The sequence below is a fragment of the Pan troglodytes genome, chromosome 9 (genome assembly GCF_028858775.2).
Source record: "Pan troglodytes isolate AG18354 chromosome 9, NHGRI_mPanTro3-v2.0_pri, whole genome shotgun sequence".
In the NCBI taxonomy this organism is placed as follows: domain Eukaryota; kingdom Metazoa; phylum Chordata; class Mammalia; order Primates; family Hominidae; genus Pan; species Pan troglodytes.
Window position 1 is genome coordinate 43,138,790 of NC_072407.2, and position 21,870 is coordinate 43,160,659.

The window sequence follows — 21,870 nt, forward strand, 5'->3', positions numbered from 1 at the left end:
AATACAGAGACATTAAAATAACACTAAACTCCTCTTGCTGTGGCATCTGCTAACTAAAAATGATTGCTGAGGGAACTGACAAGATGAGCAGAATCTCTAGACTGAACTGTGCCAGACAGAAGAGAAAGAAATTGGACATCACAACTGCCATGGCTGAGAGGCCTTGAGAACAATTCAGTCCTAGGAGACTGAAGAACTTGAAGTGAATCCCTTCTAGAGGAAGATAACAAGATCCAAAGCCTCTAATGTCCTCGCAGTTTACAGTTATTAAACCAGAACATTAAAATAACTGTGACTAAAATAATATAATAGAGCATGAGAGGTCAATATACTGAAGGATGAGATGGAGAATTTAAGCAGAGAATGTAAATTTATAGAGAAAAATTAAATAAAAAGTATGCTACTATAATTACTAGTCAATATCAACTCATTCCTCTTACTGTACTTACTGTCTAAAAGATAAATGTTGAAAAAATAATATGAGAAAGACAGGAAGAGAAAAAGAAAATGCAGGAAAAAAGGATACAGAGCATTTCTTATACCATTTCTAATTACTACCATAATTTCTATGGCTTTCAGTCACAAACAACTTAATGCTAAATTTATTCTGTGGATTTTTGCACTTGGAATAGACTCACTTTTCTATGACTTGTTAGAAAGGCTAGAAGATTAATGAGCTAATGTTGAGAAAGCATATCAAATGCAAAGTACACATTTTAGAGGCACTACAGATTTCATTAAAAATAAACAGAGTTGTAGTGAAAGCAAGTGGAATATGTGCCGAGATGAAGTAGTGACAGTATCCTCATGGTTCCCAGCATCCCCAACTTTGGGAGAATTTACAGTTCTGAAAGTTAAAAATTCATTGGCAATACAAATAATTTGCATTTATACATTTTATACTCTGAAAATGCTAATGTTTGAAATATTTAATCACAGGGTTTTAAATTATAAACTAATGGAAGAACGAAGAGAACTATAAAAATCACTTCGATACTCTATTTAAATAACATTTGGAGAAAAAAACACAGAGCCTTATAACTTCTAGGCCTTACTCAAATCACTATGTTTTATGTCACCTGGAAACTTAAGACTGTTTATATTTTTGTTGACCTTTCTAATGTATCTCCTCAATTTCCATATTTTAACAAATTGTCCAATATGAACCATTAATAAAAGAGAGGAAAGATGCACTCAGAAAATGGCCTGCAGAAGATTCCTTTGACCTAACAAATGTATATTAATTATATTCATTATAGTAAATATTCTTGTTATTTAAAATAAATTTTCTAAAACAGTTACATAATCAAATGAAAATGGGTCATTTTATCATATACCCAAGTAGAACTTATCATAAAAATAGGCAAAATGACATTTAATTATTCAAACAGAAATTAGGAAGAAAATGAAAGAATAAGAGCACTTTACTCTTTTATAGTTAACAGAATATTATATATACAGATATTGAAAACTTGAAAAATTATTTAATTCCAATATGAATCTAGTCATAATGTTCTAAGAATGTTTCCAAGTCATTTCATGTGTTAATTAATCAAAATAATTATTTTTAATATTTTTATAATCTGCACATTCTAAGGTAAAAAGAAGTTTAAAAAGACTGTTCCAGTTGTACTTTGTCTCTTCTAAATTTAAAATGTTGCTAGTTAATAATCATAATCAGTAAATCTTTTAAATCTCATAAAATTAACCACTTTCTACGATTTTCCTCAATTAGAGTTTTCCTTTATTTAGTAAACAGTTTTGAGAGTCTTCTATATTCCAGCAATGTTTTAGACACTGGAAATACAATAGTAAATAAGACAGGGAAGTCTCATGAAATTAATATTCTCTAAAGAAAAACAGACATATGAGAGGGTGTGCATTTGGTTCGCAGCTACATTAATTGTAATGGTCAGGGAAGCCTCGCAGAGGTGATGACCCATGAGCAGAAAGGAGGCTGGTAAGAAAGAGCCAAGCCTGCGAGCATGTGGTGGTGCAGCATCCCAAGAGAGGACCAGCAGGTGCTATACAAAAGGGATCTTTAAATGTTTAGGTAATGGAAAGAAAATCACTGTGGTTGGACCACAAAGCAATAGCTATTTAGAGAATGGATCACAGAAGAACTAGAAAGCAGCAAGACCATTTAAGGAACTATTGACATAGTCCAGGAGCAGGGTCATGACGTATGAACCAGATGGTAATAGTAGAGGTGCAGCAAAGTAGTTGGCATTCAGAGCAGATTTATTTGTTGACTTTTAAGTCTTTAATTAAATTCAGTCTCTGAATGTGTTTGCTTTTGATATTACATTTTTAGATTCTAATGTATCCCTTCAATTAGTTTTTATTCCTAATTAATATAATTTATTTGTTTTTCATTTAATAACTAACAACAGTTACCAGGTTGAATAAAAACATATCTGGATGTTAATAATAAATCAGCAAGTCTGAGACTATTGATAATTAAACTTCTCAGACATGGTAATGGAACAGGAGGAAAGCAATAATTAAAAAACAATTTTCTTAAATATAAATTAAATATGGTAGATTTCCCAGCTCTTCAAATATTAGAAGCTAATATGCTGAATAAGTTCTTTTGACAAACTGACTGTAATTTGAAATATGGCCAATGAAATTATTTGTGAATTTTTAATTTTTTGTATTGAACAAAAGCTTCAAAATGCATCTTTAAAAAATATCATGAAACTTTTAACAGTTCTCACTTTCAATATTATGAGATACAGTTTACGTTATATATAAAAGAAAAATGCTCATACATATAAAATAGTTTTTTTAATGCCGAAAAGCAAAAGCATGTATTTGGAGATCAAAAATCAACTTCAAGTCTTTCTCACCTCTAGCTCCCTTCTATGAGGCAGAATTTTCTTCAAGCCATACTAAATAGTTTTCTACTTTAGTTCAAGTCCTATAAAGCCTAAAATAATATAAACATACAGAATAAGAGAATACCAAATTTCATTTACTGGCTTTGATTTAAGAAAAATATTGAATGCATACTCACTTTAATAGAAGAAAAGCATCTGGACAAATAATGTAGATCTAAGTTGTCACTTTTATGAAACAATGTTACCAGTCATCTCATCTCCTGTATTCTCAATACATTCCAGGAATTTAAAGTTCATGTTAATAGTTTCAATAAAATTTCAAACCAATCTATGTGTAGCTATACATATATATATATATATATATATATTTTGTTGTTCTTCTTCTGTTTTGTTTTTGTTTTTTGGAGACGGAGTCTCCTTCTGTTGCCGAGGCTGGAGTGCAGTGGCGTGATCTCGGCTCTCTGCAACCTCCATCTACTGGGTTCAAGCGATTCTCCTGCCTCAGCCTCCGGAGCAGCTGGGATTACGGCACATGCCACCATAGCTGGGTGTGGTGGCTCATTCCTGTAATCCTGCCACTTTGGGAGGCCAAGGTGGGTAGATCACTTGAGGTCAGAGGTCAAGACCAGCCTGGCCAACATCGTGAAACCCTGTCTCTACAAAAATACAAAAATTAGCTGATCTATGTTTTTAAACTTATTTCAAGCTACTGTATCTGGATTTTCTTGTCCAGACTTCTCAAATTTTTTTTTTATTTCAAGTGAATATTTGAGTCTCTGAAATGATATACTTATCGGTCATACGCCTCATTTTAGAATAACATTTTCTGTTCCTCTATGATTTTGTAAATACTAATGTTCAAAGCTGAACTTAAATTCTAAATCCACTATGCCTTCCTCCTCCTTATATTATTTATTCTGTAAGATTCAAGTGAGATTTCATTGACAACTATGTGTGTGTGTGTTTGTGCACACGTGTGTTTGGTACATGTTTGTCCCCACCTCTACAATGCTTTATTTTTAAAAAATTGTAACACATTCAGTTGGGACGTATACTCTACATTTGATCAATGTTTCTAGTACCTCCCATTGACCTATACTTCTTTCTTTCTTTTTTTTTTTTTTTCCGATGAGTGTTGTGGGTACTGGTTTTGATGACTCCATTCTACACCCATGCCTTACAGTTCAGAAGGGAGATAAGTTTCTCACTCAGCTAAACACAAAATTTGAGAGGTTTTGCATTTTCTTCCAGCCAGCATTCAGTGCAACAGGGATGAAAAAATCAAAAGAAATGAAATGATTTGCAAGAAATGAAATGAAATGATTTGCCAATATTATGAAATGAAATGATTTGCCCAATATTATGCAACAATATAGGATATGTGTGGAGACAGACCAGGTCCTATGTACCCCTTGATATTTGTTCATACTATTACTACATCATTCCTTACACTAAGTATCTGGTAATGGGCCCTGTCTCTTCATTAGAACAAAAGCTTCTGATTCAACTTGTTATCTGACCAATGCCAGAATATAGTGAGCATTTAATAAACAAATGTTTAATTATTTTTCCACTGTATCAAGTGGAATAAGCTGCTTCAAAGTTCCCATCATGCTCTCAGTTATTCCTTTTAGTCATTGTTTTTTCCATCTTTTAATCTTTTTTCAAATTGTACTGTATTTCTATTGGCTGTAAGGTTGAAAGGAAGAAACAAAATATTGTTAATTTGTTTGGGGCCTTTCATCATCTTGGCGCATCAGCTGGAAAAGACCAAAAGCAAAAGTTCTTGCCAAAATAGCTTATGTATTCCTGTCAATTTCTGCCTGCTGAAAACATACTTCTTTTACAGCAGCCAGCAATGAAGCTATTTGGAGCCAAAAAGCAATGCCTCTGTCTTCCTTGCCAACTTGTATCATGTTGTGCCTTTGGAACCAAGAGCTAAGATATTTTATTCATCTCTTGTCACCAAAAGAAGTTTAACTGTTTTATGATGTTTTGCAATGCAGGTGACTGGTGGAGCTCAAAACAGAGCTGTTAAACATGATTTGACCATGAAGACTGGAAACATTACATCAATTTCTCTGAAGAGGTACTGTTTTTGAAAAGAATGACTTACTTAGCACCCCCTGAAAGATACTTATAGATCTACTAATCAAGAAGAAAACAAGTAGGCAATATTAGCAAGTAAATCTCAAACTAGACCATAGTTCTAATGTCCTAATTATCTAAGCCTGTGACGATATCAATTATGTTACAATAAGCATGGATACATGACAAGTGTGTAGTAAGCAGGATTTTGAGCCTCAGAATGAAAGAGCTAAATTTAACATTGAAAAGGTACTTGATGCAAATGGCTTTAACAGTTATAAACCATCTTCTAGGACCAATTCCAATAACTGTATTTAACTAAAAAATGTATGGCAGGGCTGCAATTTTGCCAACTCAGTGTTTGTTGCCTGTGTGTACAATGTAATCCCCTTGGAGGTTGGCAACATGGTGGTCCTAACTCACAGAAGACAGGATCCAAAGAACTTATCTTGAATATTTTGGCTTTAAAATATACAAACTCTCTCTCTCACTAGAGAACCAAATATCCTGTTTACATTTTGACCTAGAAGATATTAATAGTACCCGATATACCATCTGTTTATAACCTTCCAAATATTTTCCTTAAAAGTTTATTATTTAAATGATTTTCTTTTTTCTTTTTTTTTTTCTTTTTTTTTTTATTTTGAGACGGAGTCTTGCTCTGTCCCCCAGGCTGGAGTGCAGTGGCGCCATCTCATGTCATTGCAAGCTCCGCCTCCCAGGTTCACGCCATTCTCCTGCCTCAGCCTCCCTAGTAGCTGAGACTACAGGCACCTGCCACCTCGCCTAATTTTTTTGTATTTTTAGTAGAGACGGGGTTTCACCGTGTTAGCCAGGATGTCAATCTCCAGACCTCGTGATCCACCCCCCTCAGCCTCCCAAAGTGCTGGGATTACAGGCGTGAGCCACTGCGCCCGGCCTTAAATGATTTTCAAGTATTATTCAATAAATTATTATTTTAGTAAAGGATCAATCAATAATAAATGCAAAAAAATTGAGTCAGGATTTAAATGGCAGTTATAAATTATGTCTTTAAATATTTCAAATAATAATTCACCCAAATATTTAACAATTAATGTTTACTATACTATCATCCACACCATTAATTTTGCCCTTTTTGTCAGTAGATTAAGCATTTTGAGATAAATAATTCTAAGGATAGACTCAAGAATATTGTATAGAAATGAATCCCTGACTTTAAACAAGTAAAATTGAAACAAATAAAACCAATAAGCTTACATATAAAATCAACAACATAATTCTTATGAATATTAAAACTGCTGAGACTACATGTTATGCTTCCTCTTAAAGCTCCTAAGAACTAGTGCATTAAGTTCAGGTATTAACTTACTTTGTTTTGTTTTTTGAGTCTATAGAAAAATATAGGTTACCTTTTTCAGATTTATGTAAAAGCTTACTCCAATTTATGTAGAAATTGTCATAGTTAGAAAAAAAGACTGTACATTTCACTTAACATATACATTAAAAATGAAATTTTACATTTTTTCCTATATGAGTTTAAATTTTTCTAGTCTCTTACAATTTGATGAAATATTAATATCCAATTAAAGGCCAACATAAATATGATTTTATTAATACATAGTATCTTACTGCATTATTCAATGCTTGTAATAAACCTGTTTATATATGGAGAAAAATGATTAAGATTAGTGGTACTCAAAGTGTGGTCTCAGATACCAGCAACAGTATCACCTAGGGCCTCTAAGAAATATAAATTATTGGGACCCACTTAAGACCTATTGAGTAGGAAACTCTGTGGTGACCCTAGCAATGTCTTTTTAAGAAGAAGAAAGGCTCTGATTTGTAGTGTTTACCTATTTCTGGGGTGCGAATACCCCCACTATGCCAATTTCAAGTTGCAAATGTAACACCACTGAATGCACAGTGGAGAAGTGATATGTAACACTGCCTTTGGGTGATTCTGATATACTCTACGTTTGTAGATCACTAACTTGGACTATATGGAAGTGTATAAGAACACAAACTTGGACTTTAAACAGTTTTGATTTAAATAGTGTTTCTACCATTTACAGGATTACTAATTTGGTCTTGGTCAAATTATGCAACTTCTATATTCCTTAATTTTCCTGTCATAAACAGAGTCACTGAAAGTGTCTACCTCATGATATGAGAATCAAAAGAGTTAAGTGGAGTAGAGTGGAGTTGCATCTTATACGGGGTTAAGTTCCAAAGTCAAAATTTAAGGCATAATTGTCTGTAGAACAGAAGCACGCTACAAAATTCTTTTACCATGTCAGTATGTCTAACACAGACTACTTTCCCTCCATTGTAGGAGAGATCTTCATTTCTTCAATTACACACCAGATACAGCTCTTAGCTTTTATTTACAAGCTATAGTACATGAAAATTACTGGTTTTTAACACTAGACTAACACAGACTAATACACAGTAATTATTTTGTGGGAAGTCCATGAAACGAGACCAACGAGAGTGCAGCCAATTCACGTCTCACACTTGGCTCACTACAGGACATACTAGAATTAAAATTATTTTTGCTGTCATTATAATGGCTGTCGTTGGGATTACGTTTGTTGTTATTATTATTTATTTTTTCTTTCTTTTAGGGAGTACGTAGCAAACATTTTAAAATTTACTCAATTTAAATTCACTTAATTTAAATTCAGATATTAGTATTTTTATACCAAAGTATTTGATGCAATTTAATTAATGCAATTGCATTGCAATTCAAGTAATAGTAGGTCTTCCACAGGTAACTTGTTAATATTATTATTTTTGTTGGTGGATGTATCTTACTTAAAATCAAAAATGAACAGAGTCTCAGAAGTTTTTCAAAGTCCCCTCACACCCCGAAAAAAATGTTGTAAAAACAGTAGAGATAAAAAGCATAACACATCATCTGGTTTCTTCCCACTCCTTGAGTAAAGTTAACACATTTCTTAAAAGTAGGCCAGTCCATTTTAGTTTTACTACTTTCCTACAAAGACTACATCTATCTTACAGTTCAAATTTTACCAAAATATCTCTTTCTATATTTTATCCCAATATTCTGAGCTACATAATACCTTGTACCAAAATAAATAATTCCTCTTTACTCTGACATTTGCCCTATTCAAATACATGTACAAATTAACCTACTTCCCCTTCAACTTAGTTATAAATATGTACTCGCTTTAATCTTTCTTGATAAGACAGCCCTCTAATCAATTTTTGTCCTCTCATTTCAGAGCTAAATTCAATACATGCCGTAATTTAACTCTTAGGAGAAAGCTTACCATACAGAATGTAATGCATTTTAGTTAGAATTGGAAGATTTAAAGGCACACCTAGAAAAAAACACTCACTACTGTAAATGCATAATGGAGATTTACCTAAAAGACATTGATTTTATCTTGATATATATTCTGAAGCTCATTGATGTTTGAAAACTTTTAGCTCCTATGTACCTGAAAGCAATAATACATTTTTTTCTGGCCTCTTAAGAATTAATGAAGTTTCCAATATCCATCATCTGTGAGCAAAATAAATAAACCTCAGGTTTTTAAGTCTACTGTAATACCTGTCAGAGATATTGGTTATTTGGATATTTCTTACTTGATCACTGGAGTTGATGGCTGATGATTCTCAAGAAACTGAGAAGCAGGTACAACAAGGAAGCTTATGTAATAATTAGCATAACTTTATAAGGAGATTTTTATGCATTTCATTTTATATTGAGAGATAATTAGGAATGCTTATTGATACCTTACATTCCAGAACACCAAAAAAATAAGTATAGTATCCAGTGGCAAAGACTTCCTGACTCCTATACCTTTTCGACCTTGAAGAGTGAGTCCAAGACCAGGCATCATTTACTATAAGCTGACTTAAGAGCCCTTGGGCCTTAAGGGAACATCAGAGGCAATCCAGCAGTACACCTATGGCCTAGGGTGGCAGTGGCTACAGGGTAAACTTCTCTGCCTTTGGAAAGGCGAGAGAAGAGTGGGAAGGAGTGCCTGCTGTGTTTTGAGTGTTAGCTCAGCTGCAGTACCATAGAAAACCAGGTCGACTTCTAAGGTTTTCACTCTAGTTCCTGACTCCCAGTATCTTTGGACCACCTAGGGCCCAGGGAACCTCATTACCCTGAAGGGAAGAACACAGGCCTGCCTGGTTTTGCCATTGCCACTGTTGTGTCACTGCCCAGAGCCTAGAGCAAACGACATAGGTAGTAGCCAGGGAGTGGTGATAGCATGCCTTGGACAAGATCCACCACTGCGCTGGCTTCAAGTCTGACCCAGTGCAGTCATAGTTGTGGCGGCCACAGGGGTGCTTGTGTTATTCCATCCCCAGCTTTATGTTGCTCAGAACATAGAGAGAGACTTTGTTCAGGAGAAAGTAAGGGAAGAGAACAAGAGTCTCTGCCTAGTAATCCAGAGAATTCTCCCAGATCATATTCAAGACCATAAAGATCATACCTCTATAAGTCAGCAAGAATCACAGTGTCACTAGGCTTCATGTAACCCCTAAAGCAGACTCAGCTTAGATAAAAACACCCAAGTCCTTTCAAATCTCTGCAAAGCCTTCCCAAGAAAGATGAATACAAATAAGCTCAGACAGTGCGGACCAGTATATCTCCTAGCGTCGACACCATCCAGGAAAACATTACCTCACCAAATGAACCAAATAAAGCCCCAGGGACCAATCCTGAAGAAACAGAGATACATGACCTTTCAGACAGAGGATTCAAAATAGCTGTGCTGAGAAAATTTAAATACATTTAAGATAACACAGGGAAGGAATTCAGAATTCTATCAGATAAATTTAATGAACAGATTGAAATAACTAAAAAAGAATCAAATAGAAACACTGGAGCTGAAAAAAATGCAACTGGCATGCTGAAGAATGTATCAGAGTTCTTTAACAGCATAACTGATCAAGCAGAAGAAAGAATTAGTGAGCTTAATGAAAGGCCACCTGAAAATACATACTTAGAAGAGATAAAAGAAAGAATAAAAATTAACGAAGCATACCCACAGAATGCAGAAAATAGCCTCAAAAGGGCAAATAGAAGAGTTATTAGCCAGCCGGGGGCAGTGGCTCACACCTGTAATCCCAGCACTTTGGGAGGCTGAGGCGGGCAGATCACAAGGTCAGGAGATTGAGACCATCCTGGCTAACACCGTGAAACCCCATCTCCACGAAAAATACAAAAAATGAGCCAGGCATGATGGTGGACGCCTGCTGAGGCAGGAGAATGGAGTGAACCCGGGAGGCAGAGCTTGCAGTGAGCCAAGATTGCACCCCTGCACTCTAGCCTGGGCAACAGAGCAAGACTCTGTCTCAAAAAAAAAAAAAAAAAAACAGCCTTAAAGAGGAGGTAGAGAAAGAGATAAGTAGAAAGTTTATAAGGGATAACAGAGAACTTCCCAAACCTAGAGAGAGAGAGATCGATATCGAAGTACAAGAAGGTTACAGAACACCAAGCAGTTTTAACACAAAGAAGACTACTTGAAGGTATTTAATAATCAAACTCCCAAAGGTCAAGGATAAAGAAAGAATCCTAAAAGCAACAAGAGGAAAAAAACAAATTACATACCAAGCAGCTTCAATATATTTGGCAGCAGAGTTTTCAGTGGAAACCTTACTGGCCAGGAAGAGTGGCATGACATACATAAAGTACTAAAAAAAAAAAAAAAAAAACACCTTTTACCCTATAAAAGTATATCCAGTGAAAATATCTTTCAAAATTAAAGAAGAAATAAAGACCTTCCCAGATAAACAAATGCTGAGAGATTTCATCAACATTGGACCTGTCCTATAAGAAATAACCAGAAAGGAATATTAATGAGAAGTAATCATCGGAGAGTACACAACTCACTGGTAATAACACACAAAATATTATAACTGTGGTGTGTAAACTACTCTTATTCTAAGTTGAAAAGCTAACCTATAAACCAATGAAAACAATAACTACATCAGCTTTCAAGACATAGTAAAATAAGCTACAAATAGAAACACCAAAAAGTAAAAAATCAAGGAGACAAAGTCAATATAGTTTTTATTAGTTTTCTTTTTACTTATCTGCTATTTTTTTTACATAGTATTAAGTTGTTAGGTGAAAATAATGGGTTATAAGATAGTATTTGCAAGTCTCATAGTAACCTCAAACCAAAAACGCAATGGATACCCAAAAAATGAAAAACAGGAAATTAATCATATCACCAGGAAATCATGTTCACTAGAGGAAGACAGGAATGAAAAAAAGAAGAAAGATGATGAAACAACAAGAAAATAAATAACAAAATAGCAGGAGTAACTCCATAGTTATTAATAATAATATTGAGTATAAATGGACTAAACTCTCCAATCAAAAGACATAGAAAGGGCTGGGCACAGTGGCTCACACCTGTAATCTCAGCATTTTGGGAGGTTGAGGTGGGCAGATCACTTGAGGTCAGGAGTTCAGGATCAGCCTGGCCAACATAGTGAAACCCCATCTGTACTAAAAAAATGCAAAAAAAAAAAAAATGTAATAAGTATTCCATGGTGTATATGTGCCACATTTTCTTTATCCAGTCTATCATTGATGGGCATTTGGGTTGGTTCCAAGTCTTTGCTATTGTGAATAGTGCTACAATAAACATACATGTGCATGTGTCTTTATGGTAGAATGATTTATAATCCTTCAGGTGTATATATATATATATATATATATACCCAGTAATGGGATTGCTGGGTCAAATGGTATTTCTGGCTCTAGATCCTTGAAGAATCATTACACTGTCTTCCACAACGTTAAACTAAGTTATTCTACCATCAACAGTGTAGAAGTGCTCCTATTTCTCCACATCCTCTCCAGCATCTGTTGTTTCCTGACTTTTTAATGATCGCTATTCTAATTGGCGTGAGTTTTGATTTGCATTTCTCTAATGACCAGTGATGATGAGCTTTTTTCATATGGTTTTTGGCTGCATAAATGTCTTCTTTTGAAAAGCGTCTGTTCCTATCCTTCACCCACTTTTTGATGGGGTTGTTTTTTTCTTGTAAAGTTGTTTATGTTCCTTATAGATTTGGATATTAGCCATTTGTTAGATGGATAGATTGCAAAAATTTTCTCCCATTCTAGAGGATGCCTGTTCACTCTGATGATAGTTTCTTTTGCTGTGAAGAAGCTCTTTAGTTTAATTAGATCCCATTTGTCAATTTTGGCTTTAGTTGCCATTGCTTTTGGTGTTTTAGTCATGAAGTCTTTGCCATGACTATGACCTGAATGGTATTGCCTAGGTTTTCTTCTCGGGTTTTTATGGTTTTAGGTTTTACATTTAAGTCTTTTATCTATCGTGAGTTAATTTTTGTATAACGTGTAAGGAAAGGGTCCAGTTTCAGTTTTCTGCATATGGCTAGCCAGTTTTCCTGACATCATTTATTAAATAGGGAATCCTTTCCCCATTGCTTGTTTTTCTCAAGTTTGTCAAAGATTAGATGGTTGTAGATGTGTAGTGTTATTTCTGAGGCCTCTGTTATTTTCCACTGGTCTATATATCTGTTTTGGTACCAGTACCATGCTCTTTTGGTTACTGTAGCCTTGTAGTATAGTTTGAAGTCAGGTAGTGTGATGCCTCCAGCTTTGTTCTTTTTGCTTAGGATTGTCTTGGCTATACGGGCTCTTTTTTGGTTCCATATGAAATTCAAGGTAGTTTTTTTCTAACTATGTGAAGAAAGTCAATGGTAGCTTGATGGGGATAGCATTGAATCTGTAAATTACTTTGGGCAGTATGGACCTTTCTTTTCACAATATTGATTCTTCCTATCCATGAGCATGGAATGTTTTACTATTTGTTTGTGTGAGCAGTGGTTTGTAGTTCTCATTGAAGAGGTCCTTCATATCCCTTATAAGCTCTATTCCTAGGTATTTTATTCTCTTTGTAGCAATGGTGAATGGGAGTTCACTCATGATTTGGATCTCTATTATTGGTGTATAGGAATGCTTGTGAATTTTGCACATTGATTTGGTATCTTGAGATTTTGCTGAAGTTGCTTATCAGATTAAGGAGATTTTGGGCTGAGATGATGGGGTTTTCTAAATATACAATCATGTCTTCTGCAAACAGACAACTTGGCTTTCTCTCTTCCTATGCCCTCTCACCACTCCTATTCAACATAGTATTAGATTTCTGGCCAGGGCAATCAGGCAAGAGAAAGAAATAGATGCACTTTTGAAAGTTTATTCTGGTTGGAGGCGGTGGCTCATGCCTGTATTCCCAGCACCTTGGTAGGCTGAGGCAGGCAGATCACTTGAGGACAGGTGTTCAAGACCAGACTGTCCAACATGGTGAAACCCTGTCTCTACTTAAAAAGACAAAAATTAGTCAGGCATGGTCGCGTGTGCCCATAGTCCCAGCTACTCTGGAGGCTGAGGCAGGAGAATCGCTTGAACCTGGGAGGCGGAGGTTGTAGTGAGCCGAGATTGTGCCACTGCACTCCAGCCTGGATGACCAGAGTGAGACCCTGTCTCAAAAAAAAAAAAAAAAAGAAAGAAAGAAAGAAAAAAGAAAAAGTTACTCTACCAGTGAATTTCCAGAAGAAGAAATAGTAAAGTTCTGGTACAGACAATGTCAGTGTTCTTATATCTGACTCAGGTACAAAAGACTCATCAATCTTCCTAGGAAACATTTTATAGATGGCCTAGGAGAAGGAGATTTCTAGTGTAATATGCAAAAATAAAAATGTAATATTCTGGAAATTAATAATTAATCTGGAGGAGCTGTGGTATTTTTAATAGACTGGTAAAAATGTTGATTTACTTTAGAATTTTGATTTAGAGCGAAATCATGTCACCAAATGTATATTAGCAGCATGCAGCACAAGTTAAAAAAGTACAGAAACTAAGAAGCACAAACGATTTAATGTATAGTTATTTTTATTTCTATTCAAAGTGTTACCATATTTAATGCTTGCAAATAATATTTCTGTATAATGACATAGAGGAGGAATTCTCTTTAGCTGTTTCATTTATTATTTTCCCACTAATAAAGACTATCATTTATTATTCCTGATCCTGTTTTTAATCGTGTACATTATTACTTATTATTAATAACACTTTTACTAATAGATTTTAATGAGAAGTAAATAATTGCTCCATTAATATAATCACAAGATTATATACTTGTCATAAACTTAATCCTCAACTACTTTCATTAACTATTTATAGGATTTTAAATTGCATTTATTGGGTTTATTTTATATGCAAGCTCTAATATTATAAATATATTTAAGTTTACAATAACTGTTTACAAGGCCCAAATTGCCATATTTTTTCCCAATCTTTGAAAATGTATTCCCTAATTATGTGATAATAACTATTCAGTGATAAGGCAATTATAGAGTAATTGCTATGTCATTATTGAGTAATAACATTGTAACACCATGAAATTACAGGGTAGATAAATACATGGCGAATTTTACATACTAAAGCATAGTACAGAAAATCAAATAATTATATTGCACTGCTTTTCTACGGTACAGAAAATCAAATAATTATATTTCAAAGCATACAATAAATCACACTAATCAGTTTTCAGTAGTTTTATATAGTAAGAAAATTGCTTCAAAGCAAAACCTCTATTGCTTTTTTGGTTAAAGAAACTGGCTTAGTTTTTGTTGTAAAGTAAGTAATGGAGATAGGGTGTGTGATTAAGCATTTATGTTTTTCTTTAAATATCATTACTTATATTAACTTTTACACTCAATAAACATATTATACTACAAAAGTCAGCTTTCTCAGAAAAAAATTCCCACTGCTATTATTTTCGTGTCATTCTCTCACCGAAATGGACACTAAAATAGAGACAATTAGCTCTTATCATTTTAATTTGTATGCTAAATTTACATACACATTTTCACTTGTATGAAACAAACAAAAACAGTCTACTATGGAAAAGTAGTTTCTCAACTTCAACTGCATATTTTTGCAAGGCTTTAATGTCATGAGTGGCAACAGTATTCTAGGGAAAACTCTCCTGGATCAAAGAAGAACTAAATTCATAACAAGTAAAATGATTCTAGATTAGATTCTGGGTCATAAAGAAAACATCTATAAAGGATATTATGAGGAGAATTGGGAAAAAGTGAATTTGAGTTCAAATACTAAGTAGAATTATTGAATTGATGTTAAGCTTTTTGATTGTGCTACATTATATTGTTTTTATATTGAAGAAAATATTTATTCATTGAGAATTTATGTTCTATCATTAACCACAATGTTCTACCCACTTCAGTTTTAAAAAAACCAAAAATCTGTGTCTACATATACACACACACACAAACACACACACACACACAAAATGAAGGGCTGAGGAGAGAAGGAAGAAAGAAAGAGAAAGCAGTAATAGTAAAATGTGAACAAGAAGGGTAAAGAGAAGTGGGGGGTGGAAGAGAGAGCGTAAAAAGAAAGAGAAAATTATATATAGACGATAAATACAAGGATGCTTATTGTAGTGTTCTTGAAACACTTTTAAGTTTAATTTTTTTATATAAAATTTAAGGAAAAGTTTCATTTACCTTTTAAGTGTATGAGAGTTTCACTCGGTTCAACCAACATATTCTGACTGAGTGGGAAATACCCAGAAGAATAACACAGGGTTTCTTTTTTTTTTTTTTTTTTTTTTTTTGAGACAGAGTCTGGCTCTTTCGCCCAGGCTGGAGTGCAGTGGCGCGATCTCGGCTCACTGCAAGCTCCGCCTCCCGGGCTCACCCCATTCTCCTGCCTTAGCCTCCGGAGTAGCTGAGACTACAGGCTCCTGCCACCACACCCGGCTAATTTTTTGTATTTTTAGTAGAGACGGGGTTTCACCGTGTTAGCCAGGATGGTCTCAGTCTCCTGACCTCGTGATCCGCCCGCCTCGGCCTCCCAAAGTGCTGGGATTACAGGCGTGAGCCACCGTGCCCGGCCAACACAGGTTTTCTTTCAGTCAGGAATAATAGTTTCCTGATTAGCATGGACATGTATAGAAATTACCATATTCTACAGATTCATAATGTGTTACTTATCTTGAGCTTGCAAACTGCTTATGAGTGGCCCTAGAAAGGAACTGATATAGTCTGGACAATGTCTTCATAAATCCTAGATTTGCATAAGAAGACAAAAAAAGTGAGGAAACCCAGGGATCTTAAGTATAACTAAACGTCAGTGATACATCACAGGATGTTTAAACATATGTTATTCTTTACCTAGACTTCTTTCTTCATGTGTAGTAGTGCACCCTTTCATTTGATTCAAATCCCTTACTGTTTTATACACTCCAAAATATTTCACTGTGATTCTAGAACTCATCATGATCTTTCATCATTATATATGCTGATATATTCTCAAAATTTTTCTGTAAGTATATTCCTATCTAGCTAAAAATAGCCATAACCTGACGATATTGCTTTAGCTGCAGTCGTTCAAAGTGGCAGCTTTCACTGATCCCTTTCCATAGCCAACCATATCTTCAGACCTAACTAAACTCTTAGGTGAATTTCTCATTGCTGCTTCTAGGCTAGAGGATGGTAAACTTGTTCTAAAGAGCCAGAGAGTAAAGCTTAGGCTCTATAGTCAATATATGGTCTCTGTTGTGGCTGCTGTTGCTGCCTCCTTCATCTCCTCTTTCTTTTGTTTGTTTGTTTGTGTGTCAATAAGAACCTTTTTTTTAATACTTTAAGTTTTAGGGTACATGTGCACAACATGCAGGTTAGTTACATATGTATACATGTGCCATGTTGGTGTGCTGCACCCATTAACTCGTCATTTAACATTAGGTATATCTCCTAATGCTATCCCTCCCCCTTTCCCCCACCCCCCAACAGTCCCCGGTGTGTGCTGTTCCCCTTCCTGTGTCCATGTGTTCTCATTGTTCAATTCCCACCTGTGAGTGAAAACATGCAGTGTTTGGTTTTTTGTCCTTGGGGATAGTTTGCTGAGAATGATGGTTTCCAGCTTCATCCATGTCCCTACAAAGGACATGAACTCATCCTTTTTTATGGCTGCATAGTATTCCATGGTGTATATGTGCCGCATTTTCTTAATCCAGTCTATCATTGTTGGACATTTGGGTTGGTTCCAAGTCTTTGCTATTGTGAATAGTGCCACAATAAACATACGTGTGCATGTGTCTTTATAGCAGCATGATTTATAATCCTTTGGGTGTTTGTTTTAAAACACACACACACACACACACACACACATACACGACTTACTTTAATTGGCCACACAGGCCAAAGTCTGGATTTTCCCTATAAGCTATAGTTTACTCAGCCTTGTTCTAGACTATAATTTCTTTTTTTCCCCCTAAGAGAAAATTTATTTATTATCTTTAAAGTTATCATCTATTGTTCTCCCAGTTACCAATCCTCATTCACTTTAGCATCTCACTCTCCATCCCTATTCCAGTAATTATTTCTGCAATTACAGATCCATACATAAGATAAATGATCCATTCATCAATCTTGTCTCTCAGTTGTGTGTGTATTTGTTTTCTGTTTTATATCCTTCCCCAATAACTCAAAACTACACAACTTCCAAATCTCAGGTCCAGACATCTTACTCTCTTTTCACTGTCTTCAAAGTTTCCAACTCACCACTTCTAGTCACTCCACACAACAATTATTACACCACAGAAACCTAGTTTATATTGACTGTATGAAATTTTTCTGTTGTTTCCTCTCCTCATATTCTCACTTTTATTTTGGTTTATTGTTATAATCATTGCCTTACACATATCCACAATCCTTCTGCCAACTGTACTCTTCTTCATTGTAGTCTACAAGCAAAACACAGCTATGCTAAGATCCAGCACATGGCTTTTTCTGTAGTTGCAATGAGAATCAGCTAGGAAAAATACACAACTGAGCTGATTTACTAGTGATCTAAACCTCGGGTTTCCAGTGTCTCTCCTCAAATTGTCAATAACACCTCCTTCATCCTTACTCTCACCTTAGGATCTTACTTATTACGTTATTGAAGCAATTAAGAAGAGAACACTCACAATTATCCCTTCACACATCTGTAACTGTGTCTGTATACTCTACCAACCATGCTGTTGTTTGACTGGAGTGTACTTACTCCCATTTCAGGGATGTACACTGGATCCCATCCCCTCTCACTTACTGATGGACTTCACATCCCTAATTTTCTTCTTTCATTTGTTATTTATTTTGTGTGTGTGTGTGTGTGTGTGTGTGTGTGTGTGTGTGTGTTTTGAGACAGCGTCTCACTCTGTCGTCTAAGCTGGAGTGCAGTGGTACAATCTTGGCTCACTGCAACCTCCACCTCCCGGGTTCAAGCCATTCTCCTGCCTCAGCCTCCTGAGTAGCGGGGATTATAGCCGCCCGCCACCATGCCTGGCTAATTTTTTTGTATGTTTTAGTAAAGATGGGGTTTCACCATATTGTCCAGGCTGGTCGCAAACTCCTGGCCTCAAGTGATCTGCCTGACTCAGCCCCCCAAAGTGCAGGTGTGCAGCCACCACACCCAGCCCATAATTTTCTGCTTCTGTTTTGTCTCATCAACTTTTCTTGCTTTACTTGAATGCTACTATCTGGATAGAAACCTGCTTTATGATCTACAATCTTAAAAAGAAAGAAGAATCATCCCCTGATTCTATCTTTTTAACTACTATTCTACTTCTATGCAATCCCATGTAACAAAATTCAGAAGAAAGTTTCCTTAAGAAGCTACCCTGTCTCCAGATCCTCTTTTCATTTCTGGAGACCCATTTCAATTTGGCTTTTATGACAGCTTCCCCTGTTAATGTTTCTATTCATCCTGGAAAAAAAAGTCAATTCCAAATTCACATTGAACTCAAATTCTTATCGGCATTTGACACAGTTGAGAAGTTCCTCATAACTGTTTCCTCACTCAGATTCTAGTGCACCTAACTATTCTTCATTTTTTCCTACATCTTTGGGTGTTTCTTCCTAGTCTAATTTATAAACCTCCTCCTCTTCTTAACTTCATAAAAAGGTTTTCTAGGGTTCAGATGCAGCATATTTTCTTAGTGAAATTTTTTTTTTAAGTCTCTGGTTCACTGATTTTCAAGCAAGCACTGTGTATACTGTGGAGCACAAGAAGACTTTTTGAGGAGCATACAAATATGGACAGTTTCAAGAAACCCATTTTTCCAATCTTCATCCTTAATATGCACACTTTACTGAAAATAATCTGCCTGAGAATGTGCTCACAGTGAGACATACTTTGCAAATCCTTTCCCAACTCTCCTTAAGCAATAGACCTTCCTCCTTGTTACAGAAAACAAAATAAGCAAAAGATATGCACACACATACTACATATATGTGCACTCATATATAAAATAGATGTACATGCAATGTTAATTTTCTTTGACAAAAATTTTAGTGACTTGGTAGAAGGAAATGGCCATTGGTGTTTCAAATATTTATCTTTCCTTCTACCTTATTCTACACCTCATATCTCTGTTGACATTAAAATAACCCCCTCCACTAACACACACATGGGAGAGAGAGAAATATATTTAAAACATTCAACAAAAATTACCTGTACCTTGAAACAAGTAGCATGTCAGTTTTATATCTCTGACAATGGGTCCCATGATTATAAATAAAATAAACATTGTAGTGCTTTTCAACTGAACACTAGCAAAATCAAATATTAGAGCTGTGGCTAGTCTTTTTCCTAATTGTTATGATACCATTCAAATAAAAGGGAAGGACTGGTTTCTAAATAATTCTGTATTCATTATCTGAAATATGTGTTTATATATTGCAAATAAAACATAATGTAAAGTTGACTTTCTAAAGAAAAATAAATATTTCAAGAGAAAAATGAATACTTGAGAAGAGTTTTTTAAGAAATAATATCTGAAATAAGAATCAGTTCTTGAAACCAACAAACAAAAAATCTCAAAGTTTGGTAATAGAAATGCCAGGTATTAAAGGCTGGTTATCCATCCAACGTCATATCAAATTTCTTACATCAGAATATATTACATGCACTTGGTGATTATGTAAACATCTCTTCAGTGACCTTATTGAAAAAATATTAAGGATGCTAATTTTACTACTATTTAATTTTGCTAGCAAGCACGTATTTAGAAATATTTGATTTCTGTTACATTTTTGTATTCATTAAAAACACTTTTAAAAATGTAGCTCTTCAAACAAAAAGGTCCCTATACAAGATGAAAATTATAAGGTCTACTCTTTATTCTTTGAAAGCTACTCACGTAAATGTGACATTCTAAATATTTATTAATTACTATTAAAACATATTTACTAATATTCTGATTAAAATGACTATAAAATTGATATGTAATTCCATGTGGACCCATGAAATTAATTTGATACTTTTGAAAATAAAATAACTTTAAAAATCATAGCTATCCATGCTCTATTTTATCTTTAATAATCTTTATCATTTTTTCCTACATAGGCACATTTTTTTTTAGTTTTCCCTTACTACTGTATGTTTCATGCATTTCTAGACTCTCTTTTCTTATTCACTCAATGATAATAAACTGTTATTTATTACTTAAAAATAATTTACTAAGGACATGTTTTCAATTTAGCAAGAAATCTTAGAAATGTATTCACTTTAATAAACTATATTAAAGATTACATTCATCATCCACACATCATAGAGAATATCAGAAGGTACTTAATGTTTCTGATTAAAGGTCATTTCTCATAAAGCTTTTGTTCTTTCGCATGCTGTATTTTCTACTTATTTATGACTTACATATTTACTGATTTTTTTAACTAAGATTTTATTCATTAACCAGAAATATGTTCACATTTTCTCAATGTGTATGTATACACATCCATCCATACATCCAAATCAATTTATATATATATAAATAAATTTTCTTTGTGTCAATAAATACTGCATATCATTTAGATAAGATATGAGATTTATTATCCTTTCAATCAGGGAGAAGTACCTTTCAAGAATGATTAAAACAAAACTGGTAATTTTATTACTAGTAGTTGGTAATTGCAACCACTCAATATTTTTGCAAGCCTACAATCAAATTTTGATTAGGTTATCTATGTTTTTAGTGAAAAAAATAGCCCAATTATATTGCAAATAATTATTGAATATCATCTTTTTCAGATTTTCAAAATCAAATCATTAAATACAGAGAAAAATATGTGAAACACCTTTTGGTATTTCTTTGAAAGCATCAGTTTTTCCTATTATAACAGAAACAAGATAGGAGATGCCATCATAGGAGCTGACATCCTCCACAACAAGGACCGAAAGGTTCCCTGCAAGGAGCCCAAGAGCCCGGATACCTACCTGAGGCTGTTGGTCAAGCTGTACAGGTTTCTGGCCAGACGAACCAACTCCACATTCAACCAGGTTGTGCTGAAGAGGTTGTTTATGAGTCGCACCAAGGGGCCACCTCTGTCCCCTTTCCGGATAATCCGCAAGATGAAGCTTCCTGGCCGGGTAAAGAAAACCGCCGTGCTTGTGGGGACTGTAAGGGATGATGTGCGGGTACAGGAGGTGCCCAAACTGAAGGTTTGTGCGCTGCGCATGACCAGCCGGGCCCGCCGCGGCCCTAGAGTCCCCCAAGGGCTGTGGCACCGTCCTGCTCTCTGGTCCTCTCGAAGGCGAGAGGTGTACCGGCATTTCGGCAAGGCCCCGGAAACGCGGCGCCAAAACCTACGTCCGCTCCAAGGGCCGGAAGTTCGAGCGTGCCAGAGGCCGACTGGACAACCAAGGCCACAAAAACTAACCCGGGGCTGGGAGCGGTGGCTCACGCCTGTAATCCCAGCACTTTGGGATGCCGAGGCGGGGCGGATCACGAACGAGGTCAGGAGATTGAGACCATCCTGGCTAACACTGTGAAACCCCGTCTCTACTAAAAACACAAAAAATTAGCCGGGCGTGGTGGCGGGTACCTGTAGTCCCAGCTACTGGGGAAGCTGAGGCAGGAGAATA

At 35.3% G+C, this 21,870-nt stretch overlaps 1 pseudogene; it reads left to right on the forward strand.

Annotated features, from left to right (window-relative positions):
• Positions 1-1,985: 1,985 nt before the first annotated feature.
• On the forward strand, positions 1,986-21,735 carry LOC100609169 (large ribosomal subunit protein eL18-like; annotated as a pseudogene).
• The last annotated feature ends 135 nt before the right edge of the window (positions 21,736-21,870 follow it).